This window comes from Pan paniscus, chromosome 3, assembly GCF_029289425.2.
Source record: "Pan paniscus chromosome 3, NHGRI_mPanPan1-v2.0_pri, whole genome shotgun sequence".
NCBI lineage: Eukaryota > Metazoa > Chordata > Mammalia > Primates > Hominidae > Pan > Pan paniscus.
The window spans coordinates 112,550,634-112,572,396 of record NC_073252.2 but is presented as its reverse complement, the minus strand read 5'-3'; the positions used below and the strand labels follow the sequence as shown (position 1 = coordinate 112,572,396).

General features: G+C 35.3%; 1 long non-coding RNA gene across 1 annotated transcript in view; it reads right to left on the bottom strand.

Moving 5' to 3' along the window:
• The window catches only part of LOC117980036 (uncharacterized), a 40,875-nt gene extending 29,113 nt beyond the window's left edge, over positions 1-11,762 (bottom strand). Inside the window, exon 1 of the long non-coding RNA XR_004671163.3 lies at positions 11,597-11,762. This is a non-coding gene — a long non-coding RNA (uncharacterized LOC117980036). The remainder of the gene's footprint in view (positions 1-11,596) is intronic.
• Positions 11,763-21,763: the final 10,001 nt, after the last annotated feature.

Below are 21,763 nucleotides of genomic sequence, written 5' to 3'. Positions count from 1 at the left end.
ATAGGGAAACAAATAAGGTAAGCCCCATGATTATCCTAGTTTACTGCCTGGAGAAAATTTCCATGCCACGGAGGAGGGAGAATGAAACCAGGTACAGACTGCAGTCTCTTTGAATTGAAGCGATAAAGTTAGAATTCAGGCAGGGAGAGGAGGCAAGAAGTCTAGAACTCACCAGAAGGGATACTAGAGAGCAGATAGCTTCAGAAAGTGAGGGCTACAGAGACCTGCAACGGAACACTGAGCCTTCAGTTGGGTTCTAACCAATGCACATGTGTGAAGAAATTACCCAAACCAGCTCATTTGTAATTAAGAATTCATCTGAAAATTTCTAGGGTAATCATTTCAAAAATGATATTAAAAAGGAGAAAATAAAGATACTTCAAAAATTAGTAATAAGATACACTGAGTAATACAAATGAAGGAAAGGAGAATAAGGAAACAAAAATAGATGTGGTAATTAGATTAAAAACATAAAGAGATAATCGACTTAAACCCAATTGTAATCAGTAATTCCTTGCATAGAAATAGAGAAAACACTTTTATTAAGACAAAACTTCATACTTCCAGAACACTTCCTTCTGACACACTAGATGTGTGGAGTTTTTGTCCCACACTGAAAATTCTCCAATACCAGCCGCACATCCTACAATTCAATTGAATTCTGGTACTAACCTGAGTTAGTGCAGACCCCAGAGGTTAAGGGCTCAGGTCCACAAGGTTGGCTCCCACCTCAGATGCCAATCTCAAGTGGTGGGTCTCCAGGCTCACCAAAACTTCTGTCTGACTTGGCTACAAACAGGAGGTTCCCATAACCCTCTCCTTGTGTTTGATCATTTTCCAGAAGAGGTTGCAGAACTTAGGCAAACACTTCAGTTTACCAGTTTACTATAAACGAGATTACAAAGGATACAGGTAAACAGTGAGATGAAGAGGTACATAGGGCAAGTTATGTGAGAAGAGGTGCAGAGCTTCTGTGTTTTCACCAGCCATGCCACCTTCCCAGCACCTTCATGTGTTCAGCAACCTGGAAGATTTTCAAACCTTGTTCTCGTGTTTGTGTGTGTGTGTGTGTTTTATGGAGGCTTCATTATAGAGTCATAATTGATTAAGTAACTGGCCATGGGGGATTAAGTCAATACTAGTCCCTCTCCCCTCCCTGGAGGTAGGGGATGGGGCTAAAAGTTCTAACCCTCTAATCACATAGGAGGGGTAACCAACACCATCCTGAGACTATCCAGGAGCGCCTGATACCAGGCATCTTATGAGCATACAAAAAGACACTTATCATTTTGGAGATTCCAAGCGTTTTAGGAACTCTGTGCCAGAAAACAAGCAGGGAGAAGGAGATGAGGGGACAGAGACTAAATATATATTTTTTTATTATGTCACAGTAACAATAGTTACCCTTTTGTGAAATAAATCAATCATGTTCTTAAACTTATGGTTTATCCCCTAAAACAATACTAGGCACATAGTCAATTTTCAATAATTGTTTAAGTAAATAAATCAATGAATAGCTCAGATTTTTTGTAATGATTGTCACTCTTTTCTCATTTCCATAAAAAGCTAGCTGAATTTAGTTTGAGATTAAGGTTGTTGTATCAAACTTGGTGCTTACTTTTTAGCAGAACCTTTATTAGATTCAGGAAGGCAGCTGCTTATTTATTTATTGGTGGCTCAATTGTTTTTATCTTACCTAGGGGGAAAAGTAACAATATCTCAAATGAAAACATTATTATGGCCAGATATCTCAGGCTAGTCCAAAACTGTGTCTAATACATGCTATATTCAAAATCCATGTACTCAAGTGAAGTGTGTCTTTTCCTTCTTAGATTTCCAAAATGAGATCAACACAATTGTAATGGTGTACTTTAGGAAAATCGTCATATACAAACTGGCATTTACTCTTCTTTCATAATCTCTAAAGATAAGAGAAATATAAGTGGAACTGGAAGACATCTTTTGTGTAAGACATAATTGGTTGTTTTGCCACATATTATCATTGTATGATGGCATTTAAAAAAATTTATCATTTGTTTTGCTTCTTTTTGGAATTTAAAATCCAGTGAAAGCAAGCCATGTTTTTTTGAAATAAATCTTATGTAGGAAAATGGAAGATAAGGCATTTATGACTATATACTATTTAAATCCCAATTATTAATTATTTAGAGAAGTTAAAAAAGAAAGTTCTAGGATATATCTAACACACTGACACCCTCTTCTTCATTCATCAAGGTGTTTCTAAACATGTTAGAAAAACAAGCCAAAAAATTACAAAATAAAAACACGGCTTTTAAAGTTGGTCTGAATATGTAAAGTGAGATAAAAATTAAATAGGTTTTGAGATCTATGTTTCTCTCTATTGTAGTTTCAGTACATCTGGGTAAAAGTTTCCTTTTCCAATGATTGAAATGGACTGTATCCATGAGACATTTACATCACTTAAGAAACTGGAATATTTTTAAGGCAATTGCTCACTTCTGTAACCTTGAAAATAATTATATAACAAAGAAAAAAAACAAATGCTGTGGATTTTTAAAAACACCCTTGTTCTTTTCCTTCTTGTTTATTAACCTTTGTTTTGATTTAGCCGTATTGATGTAAAGTAGCTGAACCAACCAGCTAATACCATAGAAACAATAACAGGGAAGCCATTTGAGCTTGTTATTAATTGTTAATTGTCTTCTGATCCTTAAACTAGATACCTAAACTGAAGAGACAACTATCAGCAACAGAGCCAAATTATATGAACACTGTAGGTGCTCAAATGCAAGTGGATTTCTAAACATTTTATTACTGTCCAAGTGTCACTGAATAATTGTATTTAATTTTTCTCATACTCTAAAAGGTGTAGTGTCAAAAATACTTTCCCCATTACAAGTTATCAGAACCTGCTATCTCAATGAATACAATTTTCCTGAGAGAGTGTCTCAGAAAATTAACCAGAGATTGCATTTTATATACATGCAGGTGAGCATGGAGGGAAATATATTATTATATTTTTGATGATAAAATATTTGTAATATTTCATTTCAACTTTATTTTTGACCTTTGTATTTTATGTTTAAGACAAGCTGAACTACTTACTCCTTTCTCTAAACACCCATTATTATCAAACCTGTGTGTATTTGCCTGCATTCTTACTAAAATGTTTTCTTCCAATTGTTGCCTGAAAAATCCGATCTGTTCTTTTCTGTGAAGCCTGCCCTGATCTATACAGATAGATACGATCTTTCCCTTTTTTAAATTGTCATGATGTTTTTGCCACTGCTTTTATGGCAAGTCTCATTCTACTGTATACTATATTTGTATAGTGCATCCTTATTTCCTATATTAGGTTGAAAAAACTTTGAATTTAATGTCAGTGTCTACTTTTTAGAACTGTACTAAGCTATTCTTTATATATTTGGTAGTAAATGGATAACATCAGAAAAAATGTTAAAATAGTAGAAATTTCTCTGATTGTATCTGATTGTTGCTTTTTAATTTTATAATCAGAGAAGGTGATTAGAAAGACCTTTATGGAAATTGGAAACTTTGTGGGGAAAACCAGGAGGGTAAAATTACTTTAAACATATAAAACAAAGGGTATTGTATAACAAATGATGATTCATTAAACTCCACTACCTGTAGAAAGATGAATAATTTTCTTTAGAATCAAAGTTACTAATGCAGTTATTTATTAATGGTGAGAAATCCTAGTAGAATTTATAGAAACTTTTAGTAAGTATAGAATTCAATTTTTCTGAAATATTTCAATGAAATTCTGTCTGAAGGGGAAACAATGTCCCTGTAAGGTGCATATTTAGTAGGCACAGCCACAATCAACTTAATGTTCTTCATTTTATTGACTTCACACAGAGTCTCAGACCTGATATTGCTGAACTTGAAAAGTACAGTAAAATCCTATATAATTTGAAAGCCAGGACAATATAATGTCAATTTAGTTGTTTGGCTATCTAAGGCTTAAGCAGAAAACCTTCATTATGGAAGGCTGTGTCACCTTTTTTCATAGCTGAAACTTTTTCTAAAACTTACTAGAACATCTTCTATTTCACAGAATATACCACATAGATGTAATTTCATTTTCATTGAAGCTTCAGGAACTTGCAGTGCCATTGTGTTTGCAAATTCTAATTTTAAAGTCCTATTATTTTAGGCATTGGACTTTTGGGTATGATTCTGTTTAAATGATGGGGTTGGATACTTTAGGTTACATATTATGGAGCACAGATCCTATTAACTATTTCATCATTGCCTGAGGTCACACATACACTCTTGTATAGAAACCCATATTTAAAAGTGAGAAAATTGCTGTAGATCAGTTAATGGTGTTTTCAGCTTTACCTTCCAGTTGGAGATATTATCCATATATAGGGAATTCTGGAGATACTATGGACCTGCTTCATTTGGCATGAGAGTGTGCAGTAGCACTAAATTTGCTGACAGGCTGTTTCTCTCACTCATCTGATCTGAGGAGATCCTGAGTCAACAGAATAGAACACCAACAGCTTTCCTACTGCAAGGCTCACGCCCTTCAGAGTGATACCTTTGTCCTCTGGGGCTTATTCAACTGCTTTAGGAAACTGATAGCCTGAGCAGTATAAATACAACAGAGTCCAATATGCAGAGAAAATAAAAAGAGATAGAATTAACCCAAAACAGTGCTGCACATTTTTTTCATGCTTTATCAATTTAACTTTTATTTCTTGGTATCGTCATATAAAATTAGAACCTTCTTTGGAACATATTCATTTTATTTTGATTATAACACCTGACCCCTATCATTCTCATTCTCCCTCACAAAATCACAAATGGTTTAACATTTTCTCTTCTTATTTGATATTTGCAACTCATAACATAAAATGAGGTGGGGAAAAATTAGAACTTTTTACAATTGGCAGCAAATCTAGCCTCTACTCACTCACTCATTCATTATTCATTCATTCATAACTGCTCTAAAGTACTTCAAAGATAGGAATCAAATAATCTAAATAAATGACCACACCGTGACCTTCCTCAGTCTAATGTATTAGCATTCACTTACAATGTGCCATGCACTTTGTGTGTTTGAAAACTGTACTTAGAATAAGTGCATTTCAGAATAGTGTTGGATTAGAGTCTGTTTACCTATGAGGAGACTGAGGGAAATTACCTTATAAAGTTACTAGTACGTAACTAACAGAGGTAATACTTTTGGGGGTATCAGAAAATTGGGAAGTTAAATGATTTTAACATCCTTTCAGTGATAGATTTCTATGAATTTGTAGGAATAATATACTATAATTTTATTATCTGTAGTGGTCTAGTAATTCATTTTAATATTATTTTACCACCTGCTATGATATAGGCACTGTGTTTGTCAGGGAAACTATAGTTTTGAAAAACATGGCTCCTGTATGTTTGTTAAAGGACACAAACAAACAAGAAGTTACAAAGCAGTGTAGTAAGTACTCCTTAATACAGAGTATGGTTATGGGTGAAAAGAGGTGACTAACAGGCATTCTAGGCATAGCAAAGGCCCAAAATATTTGAGGGCATTTTGGGTACAGAAGTAATATACTTGGAAAATGAGAAGTGAATGATATGTGAGGAAATGTAGTGAATGCATATAAATTATGCTTTCAAGAAATTTGATTTTTAAGACAAAAAAAAAAAAAAAACCAGAAAGAAGTTTGGGTATTATAATGATGTAAAGAGTCAAGGAGGGATTTTTTTTCCGCAAATGGGAGCGATAACCATATTCATATGCTATAAAGAAGCCAACACATTAAGAGATAATGGAGCAAAGGGATGCATTGGACTCAGATTATTGGCAGTTCTTTTTCTGAAAGTGAAAATGAAATAATGATGATAAAGGGAGGACACTTCACACCGAAGTGTAAAGCATAGCACCAGATAATAAAAAGCCAGGTCAGCATAAGATGAGAGGAGCGGCAGATTGTCTTGGTACTTGTTGGAGTTGGAAGAAGGAGAGCAGAAATGGGAGAAGTAGCTGACCAATAATGCTTTCTGTTGATCTGGACTGAAGGACCTGAGTCAGCGAGCATGCACTTTTACTGCCAACAGCCACGTGGTTGTTACATTTTCTCTGGCATTGCTCAGCAGCAATGTGAGAGCTTATGAAGTGAGGGGGAAGACTGACAGTTTGGGAACTACCATAGAAAAGAAAGAAATGGGCAGGGGCAGTGTCTCACACCTGTAATCCCAGCACTTTGGGAGGCCGAGGCAGGTGGATCATTTGAGGTCAGGAGTTTAAGACCAGCCTGGCCAAGATAGCAAAACCCTGTTTCTACTAAAAACACAAAAATTACCAGGGCGCAGTGGCAGACACCTGTAATCCTGGTACTCGGGAGGCTGAGGCAGGAGAATTGCTTGAACCTGAGAGGTGTAGATTGTAGTGAGCTGAGATCACGCCACTGCACTCCAGCCTGGATGACAGAGTGAGACTCCGTCTCAAAACAAAAACAAAAACAAATAAACAAAAGAAAGACATGGGATGAAGAATTTAGGAGAGAAAGCGTGGGAAGTTATGAACTTCAAAATGTCCAAAGCATAGAGAAGGTAGTCAATAAGGGGAAAGACAGGGCGACTAAAGGTCTCAGTTCAGCAACGATTCTGGGCAAAAAAGATTTAGAAAGCTAGAAGAGAAGGGGGTTAGATGAATGAAAGCATTGTGGAACAGAACCTTAAAATTTAGGGGTTGGGAGCTTTCATATGGTAACTTTCTGTGTGCTGAGATGGGAGTGTGTATTAAACCAAAATAGAGATGGAAGTGATTGAATTTGAAGATCACAATAAACATCGTGACTAGGTGGTTGGTTAGAATCACTGCTTGCATATGGAAATCTTCCAGAAGAATGAAGAAAAATAAGATGGAAAGAAGAAGGTAAACCAAGGGCCAAGCTCCTCAATGAGTATGAGGGAAGATTGAATTATCAGAAACATGTCAGAAAGGAGAAAATTTAGAGGGTACCAAATTTGGATGCTGTAAGTTTTAAAGGATGAAGGGGTTTTTCTTGCATAAATATAGAAAAATAATGATCTAGAACTGGCAAAGAGAAATTGAGATAATGTTGCAATTGCTTTAGGAATTTGGGGTGTGGGACAACGAATAAGCTTGTTCTTGAAAGGACTATTTGAAGGTATTTGGTATTTGAAGACCAGCCAGGTTTTAGTTGAGGCAAAGAGGAGAAATATAGAGAAGTTGTCATATACTTCCATTTGGAATATTACAATATGTGCTTAGGATTCTAAAGAGAACCATTTTAAAAGCTTTCTGGTACCCTTTCAAGGTGATTCCTTAAGGACAGGAAGTGCAAGTGCACATGCTGTATCTTCTATCTCTGTATCTTGTGTCCACGTGGGCATCTGCATACTTTAAACTCCTTGAGATAAGCGACTGGTCTTGTGTGTACTTATATTTTCAGCATCTAGTTCACAACTTAGCAAATAGTAGGCTTTTAATAAGTGCTTGTGCCTGCCATATTTTAGGTGATCTACATATATTTGTGGAAGGACTATATCATACGGTATATAGATAATATCTTTCTTGAGTTTGCTTCTTGTTGTTTTTTTTCCTTTGAAGAACAAATATAAGAGTGAAACAAAAACGCCCAAAGTGAATTGTTGGAGTTTTAGTTTTTTAGCCTATATATCTATAAAACCTTTTTGAGATATTCTCTTTAAATAATTAAATTACTATGAAACAGGACACTTTTTTCCTCATTTGAAATTGGTGGCCATTTTTCTGCCTTATGAGAACTTTCCATTTTTTTCCTGCTGTGGTATAATTCATGGATTTTTATTTTAGTGAAAAAAATCCAAAGTGTCAATTTTTTTGGTCTTGTTTAAGTAGGTTCCTGTCATCCAGTTTCACAGTGAGAACCTATATTTTCCTCTTATTCTTATAGCTGTTTTTTGCTTTAGTGATGACAGGTAGATATGATTCAAAGTTAAGTATAACTGTGCTGCAAAAGTAACTTTTAAAACTTGACTACAGAATCCTAGAAATCCTAAAAGTAAATGTCGGTATCAGTGAAAGCCCTAATACGGTCTATAGTTGTAAGTAAGGCATTTTGCAGGTTGATAATTTCATGTGCTCACAAAAACTCAGAAAACATTCTCTATTTGAATATCTGTTCTGTAACTTGGCTTAAAAATACGCTTCTTCTCTTTAACACATGTGTATACTTAACCTCACAAAGATTATCAATGATGTTAATTTTACACAAGTTTCTTAGCTAAATATTAGCTGTACTTATATGAATGCCTACTTCCTTAGATTCATATTTTGAGGTTAGGTATTAATCTTTATTTATTAATTCAATAAATATTCATGAGTGGCTACAATACACAAGGCTAGGACATTGAGATTACACTGACTTTAGATACAAAAATATTGGTTTATATATGAGACGTACCATTTGTTTATAAAACTGTAGAAAACCATAACAAAATTCGTCAATGATTTTTTTTTTTAATTACCACAAACAATTCTGAGAACTACATATAAAAAACGTTGTTTCTTTTGAGTGCTGACAAAGTTTCTTCTTGAGAAGATTCGTTCTTTTGGATTAATCCATTCTCTTCACTAAATTGTGAGTGGGTTTTAAATGGAAAAAAAAGGGGCAGTTTTTAAGTTTTTATACCAAGGGTTTACATTAAAATAACATAAGCTATTAATCGGCTATACATTGTTCTTTGTATCACTAATTTCAGGAGCATGAAGATAATGAGTGAAGGTCACATTGTGCAACCTGTGGTAATATTTTAGGTAATTTATCAGTTATTACAAATTTATAAATTATGTAGTTAATTTATCAGTCTGGAAACTATAGGGAGGGGTAAAAAGAAAAAAATGCTTTGAAACAATTGCCTGGCTGGGCGCGGTGGCTCACGCCTGTAATCCCAGCACTTTGGGAGGCTGAGGTGGACAGATTGGTTGAGCCCAGGAATTTAAGAGCAGCTTGGGCAACATGGCAAACTCCATCTCTAATAAAAATACAAAAAATTAGACGGGCAGGGTGGTGCACATCTGTAGTCACAGCTACTCAGAATGCTGAGGTGGGTAGATCACCCAAGCCCAGGAGGTTAAGGTTAAGGGGAGCTACGATTGTGCCACTGTGCTCTAGCCAGCAGGGTGGTAGAGTGAGACCCTGTCTCAAAAAAAAAATCCAAAAACAAAAACAATTGCCCCAGGCATGGGTGGGAGGAAGATGACTTCAGTCACATACTCTTGTCTCTCTCGGCCTAATACATTTTGCATACCTCATATTTTCAGACTTCTCTGAGCTATTTTCCTTTCCTACAGGCTATTTTCAATTGCCACCATTTGCCTAATTATATCTTAATACTGCCACTAAAATATAACAATACCAGTTAAAATAACATACCAGTTAATATATTTTTATATATATAAACCCAGGTGTCTTAGTCCATTTTCTGTTGCTATAACTGAATACTGCTGACTGGATATGTTACAAAGAATACAAGTTTATTTAGCTCACAATTCTGGAGGTCAGGAAGTCCAAGGTTGACAGGTCTGCATCTGACAAGAGCCCTTTTGCTGCAGCAAGCCATAGCAGAGGGCATCATGTGGTGAGAGGGCAAGAGCATGTATGCCAGCTCAGGTCTGTCTTCCTTTACTTATAAAGCCACTGGTCCCATCACACCAATCACCTTATCTAATCCTGACTACCTCTTAAATATTCCACCACTTGTGAACATACAAATTTGAGGATTACATTTTTAGCACATGAAATTTGAGAGACACATTCAATCTATAGCACCAGGGTTCTGACTTAGAGACTATGAGCAAGCAAACTTACCTGATTGTAAACATGCTGCTGATAGACTGAGCTATCATTTCCTTTATCTTCTGTGCAAACCCAATAAGTAGCAATAATAAGTATTACTTTTTTATTTAAAAAAATTAATTGACCACAGTGTGTCAGGCAGTGTAGAAAACAGAAACATTTCCATTCTCCATCACATTCTAGTGCAGACAATAACCAAGATAAATAAGTAAATATGGTGGCAAATGCTAAAGAGAAAAATAGAGCAACAAGGGAGAATAGGGAGCTTAGCAGAGGGAGTTGAGGAATAGTAAAAGCTTAAATAGAGTGTTCAGTCAAGGTTTTCTTGAGCAGGTGACCCTAGAGACATGACTGAAGTAAGGGAGCTGAGCACGTGAACCTCTAAGTGAAGAGCCTTGTCGGCAAAAGGAATACCAAGAGCCAATGCTCTGTTGCAGGAGGGTGCATAAAGTAACAGTGAGGAGACCTGCATGGCTGAAGCACAGTGAACAAGAAAAAAAAAATAATAGCAGAAGATGTTGCAGAAATGAGAGGAGAGTCCTATGGGGTCTAATATGTCATGTTAAAGATTTCAGCATTTACTCCAACTGAAATGAGAAGCCTTTATGGACTTTTTAGCATTAGAATGACAGATTGGACTTTTTTTTTTTTTTTACAGGATTCCTGGGTGCTTTCTTGAGAATAAACTACAGGGCTTGAAGTACGGTGGAGGTCAAAGGTAGAAGCAAGAAGGACAATGAAAACACTATTAGCATAATACAGTCATGAAATGGGTTGTTAGACACTGGTGGTAGTAGGTAAGGAGATGAGAAGTATTTGATTCACAGATATATTGTGATCATATAATCAATAGAATTTGCCTCGAATGTGGGGTGAAAAAGACAGAAAAATCAAAGATAATACCAATCATTTTGGTCCTTGGCAACTGAAGGTATGGAGTTTCCATAAATTTTGATGAGGAAAACTACAGGAAAGACAGGTTTTCTGGGAGACATTAAGAACTAAGTGTGGTCATGGTCAACTTGAGATGCCCCCCCTCCTTTTTTTTTTTCAGGGTCTGAAACTCCTGGGATCAAGGAATCCTCCCAAGATGTGCGATGCTTATTGAACATTCAAAGTAGGCAGATGACTCAAAATTCAGTGGAGAGACTTAAGGTAGAGACATTAACTTTAAAGCCTTCAGCATATACATGATATTTTGAATCATAAGACTGGATAAGATTACTAAAGGAATAAGTAAAAATAGAGAAAAGAGGCTTTTGACACTAAGATGCCTGAGAGAAAAGGAGAAAACAGCAAAGGGACTTACAAGGCATAACCAGGTGAATATCGTGTCCTGGATGCCAAATGAAGCAAGTGTTAAAGGGAGGAGAAATCTAATTCTGTTAACTTGTATTGACAGGTCAAGAAAATTGAGCATTGAGAAATCACTGTAGATTTAACAACGTGGAGGTTATCATAACCTTGCTAAGAATAGTTCTGAGGGAGAAGTGGGGACAAAAGAAATGAATAAAAGGTGTTTGAGAGAAAATAGGAGGAGGACATTGGGAAATATAGGAAGTATGCGGAACTCTTTCAAGGAGTTTTTCTCCAATTATTAGTAGAGAAATGGTGCACAAACTAGAAGAGAAAGTGGAAACAAAGGTTTTTGAGGAGTCTTTTTGCTCTTTGTTTTAAGATGGGAGAAATAACAGTATATTTGTATGCTGATGGTATGATTTCTTAGGAAAGGAAAAATCAAGTATGCAAGAGGGAAGGATAATTGCTGGAACAATTACCTTAAGTGGAGATCAGGGATGGGATGACCTTAAGCCAGATGCATGGAGAGTTCTTTCATGAGAGAAGCTGGAGTTTAGGAACACACACAGGCAGACAGGTAGATGTGGTGGGGATGGTAGAGGCTTTTCTGATAGCTTCCATTTTCTTCTTGATGTTGTTATTCACCTAGAATAAGACACAAATACCAAGACAAGGAAAATATAGATCTAAAACAGAGTGATAATAAACCCTTCCCAATAGGTTTACTTCACTTAATTCGCCACTTATCCTGACAGTTATTCTAATGATTCCAGTGCCTTTTGAGCAGCAAAGGAGATTTACCTCTCAGGATATTACCTAAATATTACTTCAGCATTCAGTTGCTATTGCAGAAAAACAACCAAGAGCCTCTTACAAAAGAGAAAAGAAACTCTAGCATGGTGCCCTTTTAAGATAGGGCATGCATCAGCACAACTTCTCAGGAGTGTAGATACCCTATTAAGATGCTAATTAAGTGCTTGTCAGGGAGAATTATTTGCTCTTCCTCTCTCTTACCTGTTTTTCCCTGCATTTAAAATCTAGTCTCTGGGTTCAGAATTTCAATTCACAACAACAATATTCTTGGGAAAATTTCTGGCACTTGCAGATAGTGCTTAAGTTGACATTTGGTAGAAATCTTTCCTGAGTACCATCAAAACTTGATGCTTGTACTTAAAATGACTTACATGAATCACCCCAAGGAAGATTAATTTCAAAACAACATATGGCCCTATGGCATAAATGTTATGAAGACCCCAACCACATTATACACCACTGTAACAAAAGACAATGCATAGATTCTGACGGGTTTATTTTTATGAGCGGTAGCAAAAGGCTAGTTGTTATGACCTGTAAACCTCCATCATAAACATTAGTACTAAATTTTAAGAATTGAGGTGAGTAGCTAGTGGGGGGAAGTGTAGTATAATAAATTATACATATGGATGACTATTGATTTGAATTTCTTTTTCTAACCAATTTTTTATGTATGTAAATAAAATAAGTGGCCAGTTGTATGGATGTTAATTAACTAGTTTACTATTTGGTACCTTTTGTTTATATGTATACAAAGAAATATACTCACATTTTAATTATGTTAACATTAAATCTTACTTTTTTTCCCTTAACACATACCTGTAAACCAAAAGTAAAAGTCTAAATTCCCCCAGCTGACCGAATGGACTCCGCTCTCAGCCAAGGGGACCCAAAGGAACCTGAAAAACTACATCAGGCTATGACAGAAAGGAAGAGATAGGCCATGCTTCATTATACTTTCCTCCCTTTGGAGTTGAGGCACAATTGACCAGCATTAACATTAAAACAGAGATCATAATAAGAGTGACAAAACAGACTCTTTGTAACCATAAGATACCAAATTCCAGCCAGACTCTAGTATATCACATACTACATATGTGATATACTAGATAGTATCACATGACAGATAAATAAAGAAATCAAAATATTTTACCCCCAATTATGTCAGTTTTTCATATTTTAAAATGGCCCTGCAAAGCAGTCTTTCATGGGGGAAAATTTGTATCTGTAAAGAATCTTTATTAACATAACTAGATCTTTCCCCCTTTCAGTCCCTCCCAACGCTGAAGACATTAACTAAAAGTCTAGCAACTTTTAAAAGCCTGAATAGGAAATATTTGCCATCTCTTGTCTCTAAGGGTAGGCCACCTATGAGACTCATCTACGTAATAAGAACCTTGGTCTCCACAATCCCTTGTCTTAACCAAGACACTCCTTTCTGTTGATTCCAGGTTTTTAGATAATAAGTTAGCTCTTTCAACCAACTGCCAATCAGAAAATCTTTAAATCCATCTATGAGCTATAACCCTCTCCGTGCCCCTGTTTTGAGTTGTCCCATCTTTCCAGGCCAAACCAATGTTTACCTCAAATGTATTAGTTGATGTCTTATGTCTCCCTAAAATGTGTGAAATCAAGCTGTAACCCAATCACCTTGAGCACAGCTTCTCAGAACTTCTTGACACTGTGCCGTGGGCTGTTGTTACTCATATCTGGCTCAGAATAAACTTTTAAAAATATTTTACAGGGTTGAGGGTTTTTTTTTTTTTTTTTTTTTTTTTTTTGTCAGTATAGCTACTATGGTTTGGGAGCATAATTCATAAGAGGAGGCCCTATGATAATAGAAGCCAGCCTGGTATATATGTAATGGAACACATGTAATGCACAAACTGAATTATACACATGGTTTACCAAAAGGTAAAAAATTTGAGAAAAGTACATACATTCATCTACTCATATGCAAAGTTTTCTATAATTAATTGTCTAACAAATTCTAAATCTTGATATAATTTTAATAGATGATAATGCTACTATTAAGATTATACAAACAGCTTTACTCTTTTTCAGTTTAGAACTTTACCATATATAATTTTAGGTTTGTGTGCCCAAATGAAAGTATATTCTAATCAAAGGTGATTATAAAAATAATGATAATTCTTGGCTGGGCATGGTGGCTTATGCCTGTAATCCCAGCACTTTGGGAAGCCGAGGCGGGCGGATCACGAGGTCAGGAGATGGAGACCATCCTGCTAACACGGTGAAACCCTGTCTCCACTAAAAATACAAAAAAATAGCTGGGCGTGGTGGCAGGCGCCTGTAGTCCCAGCTACTTGGAAGGCTGAGGCAGGAGAATGGCGTGAACCTGGGAGGCAGAGCTTGCAGTGAGCCGAAATCACGCCACTGCACTCCAGCCTGGGTGACAGAGCGAGACTCCGTCTCAAAAAAAATAATAATAATAATAACAATAATAATAATGATACTTCTTGAAATAAAGGGCTTGGATAATTATACTTTCTAACTTTTCCAGTTTAAGTAGGAAGAAAAAAGCATTATTCTCAATGAGTTACATTTTTGTAATGAAAATGCATCTGAGCTAATAAAGTTGTGTTGTTTTAATTTCAGATTTATAGTACAACCTCTCATAATTCAAAAATTTAAGATGTGATGGGTATATATATAACAGATGTGATTGATCAATGTTTAATAGCAGAATTATCCTTATATCTTACAGCATATTTAAACACTGCCTTTGTGACTGCTTCATAAATTATTTCAGGGTAATAGCTGGGACATTAATATGGTTAGCAACAAAAACTTATTCATTTAATATTAGTAGAATAAAAATTTATCCTGTTTAAGAATACTCAGTTCCAGAAAATTGACTCAACAGTTGTTCAACACTTTCCTATAACCAATAAAAGGTATACTCCATGAATTTGCGAAGCTGACCTATTGGGGGGTGGGGTGGGAACAATGTTATCTCTATTCTCTTACAAATATTGTTCATTTACCAAACGTGGGTGGCTATAGTCTGTTATGCTCACTATGGAGAAAAGTAATCTAATGAGAGGCATGAATGATAAGAATTGCAGACAAATAGAAGCAAGAAAAGTAGAAAAAGAACCTGAAAATACTGAAATACTTGGTTTCAGTTCAATATAGACGCCCACTTGATTTTTACTTTGATTTCCATGAGTGATGCTTGAGTCTTTATTATAAATTACACTCCATACTCAAACTACTTTTTGCTGATATTTTGTGACACACAATCAAAAAATTTTTTAACAAACACATCATGATTAATTGCATCCAATAATATGGATAAACTCAAAGATCACTCCTGGTTACCAATGTGGGTCATTGGATAAATGGAAAGGCCATTCACTAAGATATTTCGTTAAAAAAAAAAAAGATAAAAGAATTCATAAAGCCAAAGAATCTTATAAACATCTCCTGCAGAATATTTATTCAACACATATGTTTATTTACACACACGTATATACACACATATACATATACGTATACACACAATCTTCAATTTTCATTATTCATAGATTCCATATCTGCAATTTTGCCTACTCATAAAATTTACTTGTAACACCAAAATCAATACTTGTGACTCTTTTTTAAACATTTGTGGACATGCACAGAGCAAAGAAAATTTTGAGTTGCCCGATGTGCGGCTGAAATTGAACAAGGTGATGCTCTGCCTTTTTGTTTTAGCTCTCATCAGTATAAACATTTTTTTAACATTTGTGGACATGCACAGAGCAAAGAAAATTTTGAGTTGCCCGATGTGCGGCTGAAATTGAACAAGGTGATGCTCTGCCTTTTTGTTTTAGCTCTCATCAGTATAAACTAATGCCCTCTTTTTCTTATTTCTGTGCTTTGGTTGTTGATGATTTCGCTTCTTTAATGGCCCTCAGTTGTAGTGTTGAAGTGCTGTCTAGTGTTTCCTAGGTGCAAGGAGGCTGTGACATAATTTAGGAAAAAAATGCATGTTAGATAAAGTTCATTCAGGCATGAGTTGAAATGCTGTTGGCCATGAGTTCAATGTTAATAAATTAATAATATATATATTTTAAAATGTGTCTTTAAACAGAAGAATACATAAAATAGAGTTACGTACTGACTAAGTGATAAAAATGTGACCATAGGTTCATAGGAACTTAACCCTGTATTTCCCTTAGGAGTAGAGGCTCAGTGTTTGTTAATCCAGTGTTCGTAGTATTTTTATAGAACATTAGTATCACAAATAATAAGAGTAGACTTTTATATATTCTATTTTACAGTATAACATAATATACTAATTTAATAAAAAACTATAAAAATTACAATAATTATCTTTAAACATATTTTCAAATTTCATAAATCAGAGTTTTATTCATTAAGACATATCAGCTATAAATTAGCAAGTTCCGCTTTATTGCCAAAGAACTCATCTTTTGATTTTTGAAGTTCAAAACATTTATCAGTTGAATCACAAGGAAGACGCTTTAGAATATTAGAATAAGAAAGGAGAATGAGGTCTAAATTCATTTTGGTGTGTTTTATCATTCAAGATACTAAGTAAACCCCTAAAAAATTTCATTTTCTGGCAGTTTTGTCAGAGGAGTGTGAACCAGAGCAACTTCATCTTAAATAGGAGCTGGGTAAAATGAGGCTGAGATGTATTGCTGCATTCCCAGATGGTTAAAGCATTCTAAGTCACAGGATGAAATAGGAGGTCAGCACAAGATACAGGTCATAAAGACCTTGCTGATAAAATAGATTGCAATAAAGAAGCTGGCCAAAACCCACCAAAACCAAGATGGCCATGGGAGTGACCTCTGGTCATCCTCACTGCTACACTCCCACCAGGACCACAACAGTGTATAAATGCCATGGCAATGTTAGGAAGTTACCCTATACGGTCTAAAAATGGGAGGTATGAATAATCCACCCCTTGTTTAGCATATCATCAAGAAATAACCATAAAAATGGGCAACCAGCAGCCCTTGGGGCTGCTCTGTCTATGGAGTAGCCATTCTTTTATTCCTTTCTCTTTTTTTCCTTTACTTTCTTAATAAACTTGCTTTCACTTTACTCTGTGGACTCACCCTGAATTCTTTTTTGTGCGAGATCCAAGAACCCTCTCTTGGGGTCTGGATTGGGGCTTCTTTCCTGTAACACTTTTACATAGTTAACAATGAAGATTATACATATGGTACTATTGTTTCTTCCTTTGTGTCCACATGTACTCAGTGTTTAGCTCCCACTGATTATAGAACATGGGGTATTTGGTTTTCTTTTCCTGCATTAATTTGCTTAGGAAAATGGCCTCCAGTGGCATCCATAGTGCTTCAAAGAATACAATTTCTTTCTTATTTATTGCTGCCTAGTATTCCATTATATATGAATAAATGTGAGATATATATATATCACATTTTCTTTACCCAGTCCACTATTGATGGGGATTTATGTTGATTTCATGTATTTGTTGTTGTAAATAATGCTGCAATGAACATGCAAGTGCATGTGTCTTTATGGTTGAACAATTTGTATCCCTTTGGGTATACATTCAGTAATGGGATTGCTGTGTCAAATGGTAGTTGTGTTTTGAGTTCTTTGAGAAATCTCCAAACTGGTTTCTACAGTGGCTAAACTAATTTACATTCCCATCAGCAGTCTATAAGTGGTCCCTTTTCTCTGCAACCTTGCCAGCCTGTTATTTTTTTACTTTTTAATAATAGCCGTTCTAACTGATGTGAAATGGCATCTAATTATGGTTTTGATTTGCATTTTCTAATGGTTAGAGATGTTGTGCATTTTTTTGTATGCTTATTGGCTGCATGAATGTCTGTTCGTGTTCCTTGCTCATTTTTTAATAGGGTTGTGTTTTGCTTGTTGATTTAAGTTCCTTACAGATTCTGGATATTACACCTTTGTGGAATGTGTACTTTGCACATATTTTCTCCCATAATATAGGCTTTCCATTTACTAGCCAATTGCTTCTTTCAGTGTTCAGAAGCTCTTTAATTAGGTTTCACTTGTCAATTTTGTTTTTGTTGCAATTGCTTTTGGAGTCTTTGTCATGAAATCTTTGCCAGGGCCAAAGTCAAGGATGGTATTTCCTAGTTTTTTTCAGGGATTTATAGTTTTAGGTTTTACATTTAAATCTTTAATCCATCTTGACTTTTTAAACATGGTATAAGGAAGGACTCCAGTTTCAATCTTCTGCATATGGCTAGCCAGTTATCACAGCACCCTTTGTTGAATATGGAGTCTTTTCTTCATTGTTTTTCATTGTTGAATTTGTCAAAGATCAGATGGCTGTAGGTGGGTGGCTTTATTTCTGCATTCTTAATTCTCTGTGTGCCTGTTTTTGTACCAGTGCCATGCTGTTTTGGTTACTGTAGCATTCTAATATAGTTTGAAGTAGGGTAGTGTGATGCCTCTGTCTTTATTCTTTTTGCTTAGGATGCTTTGGCTATCTGGGCTCTTTCCTTGGTTCCATATGAAATTTTAGAATAAATTTTTTCTAATTCTATGAAAAATGTCATTGGCTGTTTGATAAGAATACCATTCAATCTGTAAATTGCCTTGATCAGTATGAACATTTTAAGAATATTGATTCTTCCTATTCGTGAGCATGGAATGTTTTTCTATATGTGTCATCCCTGATTTCTTTGAGCAGTGTTTTGAAATTCTCATTGTAGTGATCTTTTACCTCTCTGGTTACGTGTATTCATAGGTATTTTATCCTTTTTGTGACTATCATAACTGGGATTGCATTCTTGATTTGGCTTTCAACTTGGACATATTGGTATACAGAAGTGCTACTGACTTTTTGTACATTGACTTTGTATCCTGAAACTTTGCTGAAACTGTTTATCAGAGGTATGGGCCTTCGGGCAGAGACTATGGGGTTATCTAGGTATAGAATTATATCCTCTGCAAACAAGGCTAGTTTGACTTTCTCTCTTTCTATTTGGATGCCTTTTATTTCTTTCTCTTCTTACCTGATTGCTCTGGCTAGGATTTCCAGTAATATATTGAATAGGAGTGGTGAGTGGGCATCCTCGTCTTGTTCTAGTTTTCAAGGGGATTGCTTCCAACTTTTGCCCATTCACTCTGATATTGGCTGTGGTTGTTTTGTTTTATTTTTATTGATGGCTCCTATTATTTTGATGTTCCTTTAATGCCTAGTTTGTTGAGGGTTTTCAATATGAAGGGATGTTGAATTTTATCAAAAGCTTTATCTGCGTCTATTGAGATCATCATGTTGTTCTGATATTAGTTTCATTTACGTGATGAATTACATTTATTGATTTGCATATGTTGAATCAATCTTGCATCCAAGGGACAAAGCTTCCTTGATCATGGTGAATTATTTGGATGTGCTTCTGGTTTTGGTTTTCAATATTTCGTTGAGGAATTTTGCATCTATGTTCATCAAGGATATTGGCCTGGATTTTTCTTTTTCCATTATTTCCTATTTCCAGGTTTTAGTATCAGAACAACGCAGGCCTCATAGAATGAGTTAGAGAATAGTTCCTTCTCCTCAATGTTTTAAAATAATTTTAAAGGATTGATACCAGGTTTTCTTTTGTTTGTGGTAGAATTCAGCTATGAAGCTGTCTGGATAGGGCATTTCTTGTTTGGTGGAGTTTTTTCATTATGAATTCAATTTTGGATCTCATATTGGTCTGTTCAGAATTTCAATTTCTTTCTGGTTCAGTCTTGGAAGGTTGTATGTTTCCTGAAATTTATCCATTTCTTCCAGGTTTTCTAGCGTGTTTGCAAAGATGTGTTCATAATAGTCTCTGAGGGCTTTTTGTATTTCTGTGTGGTTGGTGGTAACACACCTTTGTCATTTCTGATTGTGTTTATTTGGATCTTCTGTTTTTTTTGTTAGTCTAGCTAGTGATCTAGCAATCTTATTTATTCTTTCAAATAATTAGCTTTTGATTTCATTAATCATTTGTGTAATTTTTTGTGTCTCCATTTAGTTCAGTTTGACTGATTTGGGTTGTTTATTTTCTTCTGCTAGCTTTGGTTTTGGTTTGCTCTTGTTTTTCTAGTTTCTGTAATTGTAATGGTAGTTTGTTAATTTCAGATCTTTCTAACTTTCTGATTTGGGCATGTAATGCTATGAACTTTCCCCTTAAGACTGCCTGAGTTTTGTCCCAGAGATTCTGGTATAGTGTATCTTCATTTTCATTAGTTTCAAAGATTTTGTTTTGATTTCTCCCTTCATTTTATTGCTTACCCAAAAGTCACTCAGGTTTCAGTTGTTTAATTTCCATGTAATTGTATGGTTTTGAGAAATCTTGGTATTGATTTCTATTTGTATTGCACTCTGGCCTGATAGTGTGGTTGGTTAGATTTTGTTTTGTTATGAATTTTTTGAAAAAATGCTTTAGGGTAGAGTGTCTTCTCAATTTTAGAGTATGTGCCATGTGCAGATGAGAAAATGTGTATTCTGTTTTGTTGGGTGGAGTGTTCTATAGATGTCTGTTAGGTCCATTTGTTCCATTGTCAAGTTTAGGTTGTTAATATCTTTGTTAGTTTTCTTCCTCAATGATCTGTCTAATGCTGTCAGTGGGGTTTGAAGCCTCCCACTATTATCGTGTGGTTATCTAGGTCTCTTCCTAGGTCTCTAAGAACTTGTGTTATGAATGTGAGTGCTCCAGTATTGGGTGCATATATATTTAGGATAATTAAGTCTTCTTGTTGAATTGAACCCTTCATCATTATGTAATTTCTCTCTTTGTTATTTTTGGACATTGTTGGTTTAAAAAGTCTATTTTGTCTGACATAAAAAATTTAAAAAGTCTAATTTGTCTGAAATAAAAGAACAGAGCAACTTTTGAATTTTTTTTTTTTTTTTTTTTTTTTTTTTTTTTTTTGCTTTCCATTTGATTGATAGATCTTTCTCCATCCCTTTACTTTGAACCTATGGATGTCATTGCATGTGAGATGGGTCTCTTGAAGACAGCAAATAGATGTGTCTTGCCTCTTTATCCAACTTTACACTCTTTGCCTTTTAAGTGGGTGTTTAGACCATTAATGCTCAAGATTAATATTGATATGTGTGGATTTGGTCCTGTCATCACGTTAGCTGATTGTTACATATACTTGATTGTGTAGTTGCTTTATAGTATCAGTGGTTTATGTACATAAGTGTGTTTTTCTAGTGACCAGTAATGGTCTTTAGTTTCCATGTTTAGCACTCCCATAAGGACTTCTTGTAAGGCAAGTCTGTTGATAACAGATTGCCTTAGCATCTGCTTGTCTGAAAAGGATTTTATTTTCCCTTTGCTTTTGAAGCTTCATTTGGCTGGATATGAAATTCTTGGTTGGAGATTCTTTAAAGATGCTGAACATAGGGCCCCAATCTCTTCTGGCATGTCAAGTTTCTGCTGAAAGATCTGCTGTTTATTTGACAGGTTTCCCTTGTAGGTGACCTACCCCTTCTCTCTAGTTGCCTTTAATTTTTTTTTCTACTGCATTGACCTTGGAGAATATGATGACTGTGTATCTTGGAGATGGTCATCTTGTATAATATCTCATCACAGTTCTCTGAATTTCCTGAATTTTAATGTTGACCCATCTAGCAAAGTTGGGGACATTTTCGTAGACAAAAGCATATCTTGAAATATATTTTCCAAATTGCTTGCTCTTTCTCCCTCTCTTTTAGGGATGCCAAGTAGCTGTATGTTTGGTCTCTTTACATAATCCCATATTTCTTGGAGATTTTGTTCATTTAAACAATTTTTTTTTCTTTAGTTTTTGTCTGACTTAGGTGATTCAAAGAACCAATCTTTTGGCTCTCAGATTCTTTCCTCAGCTTG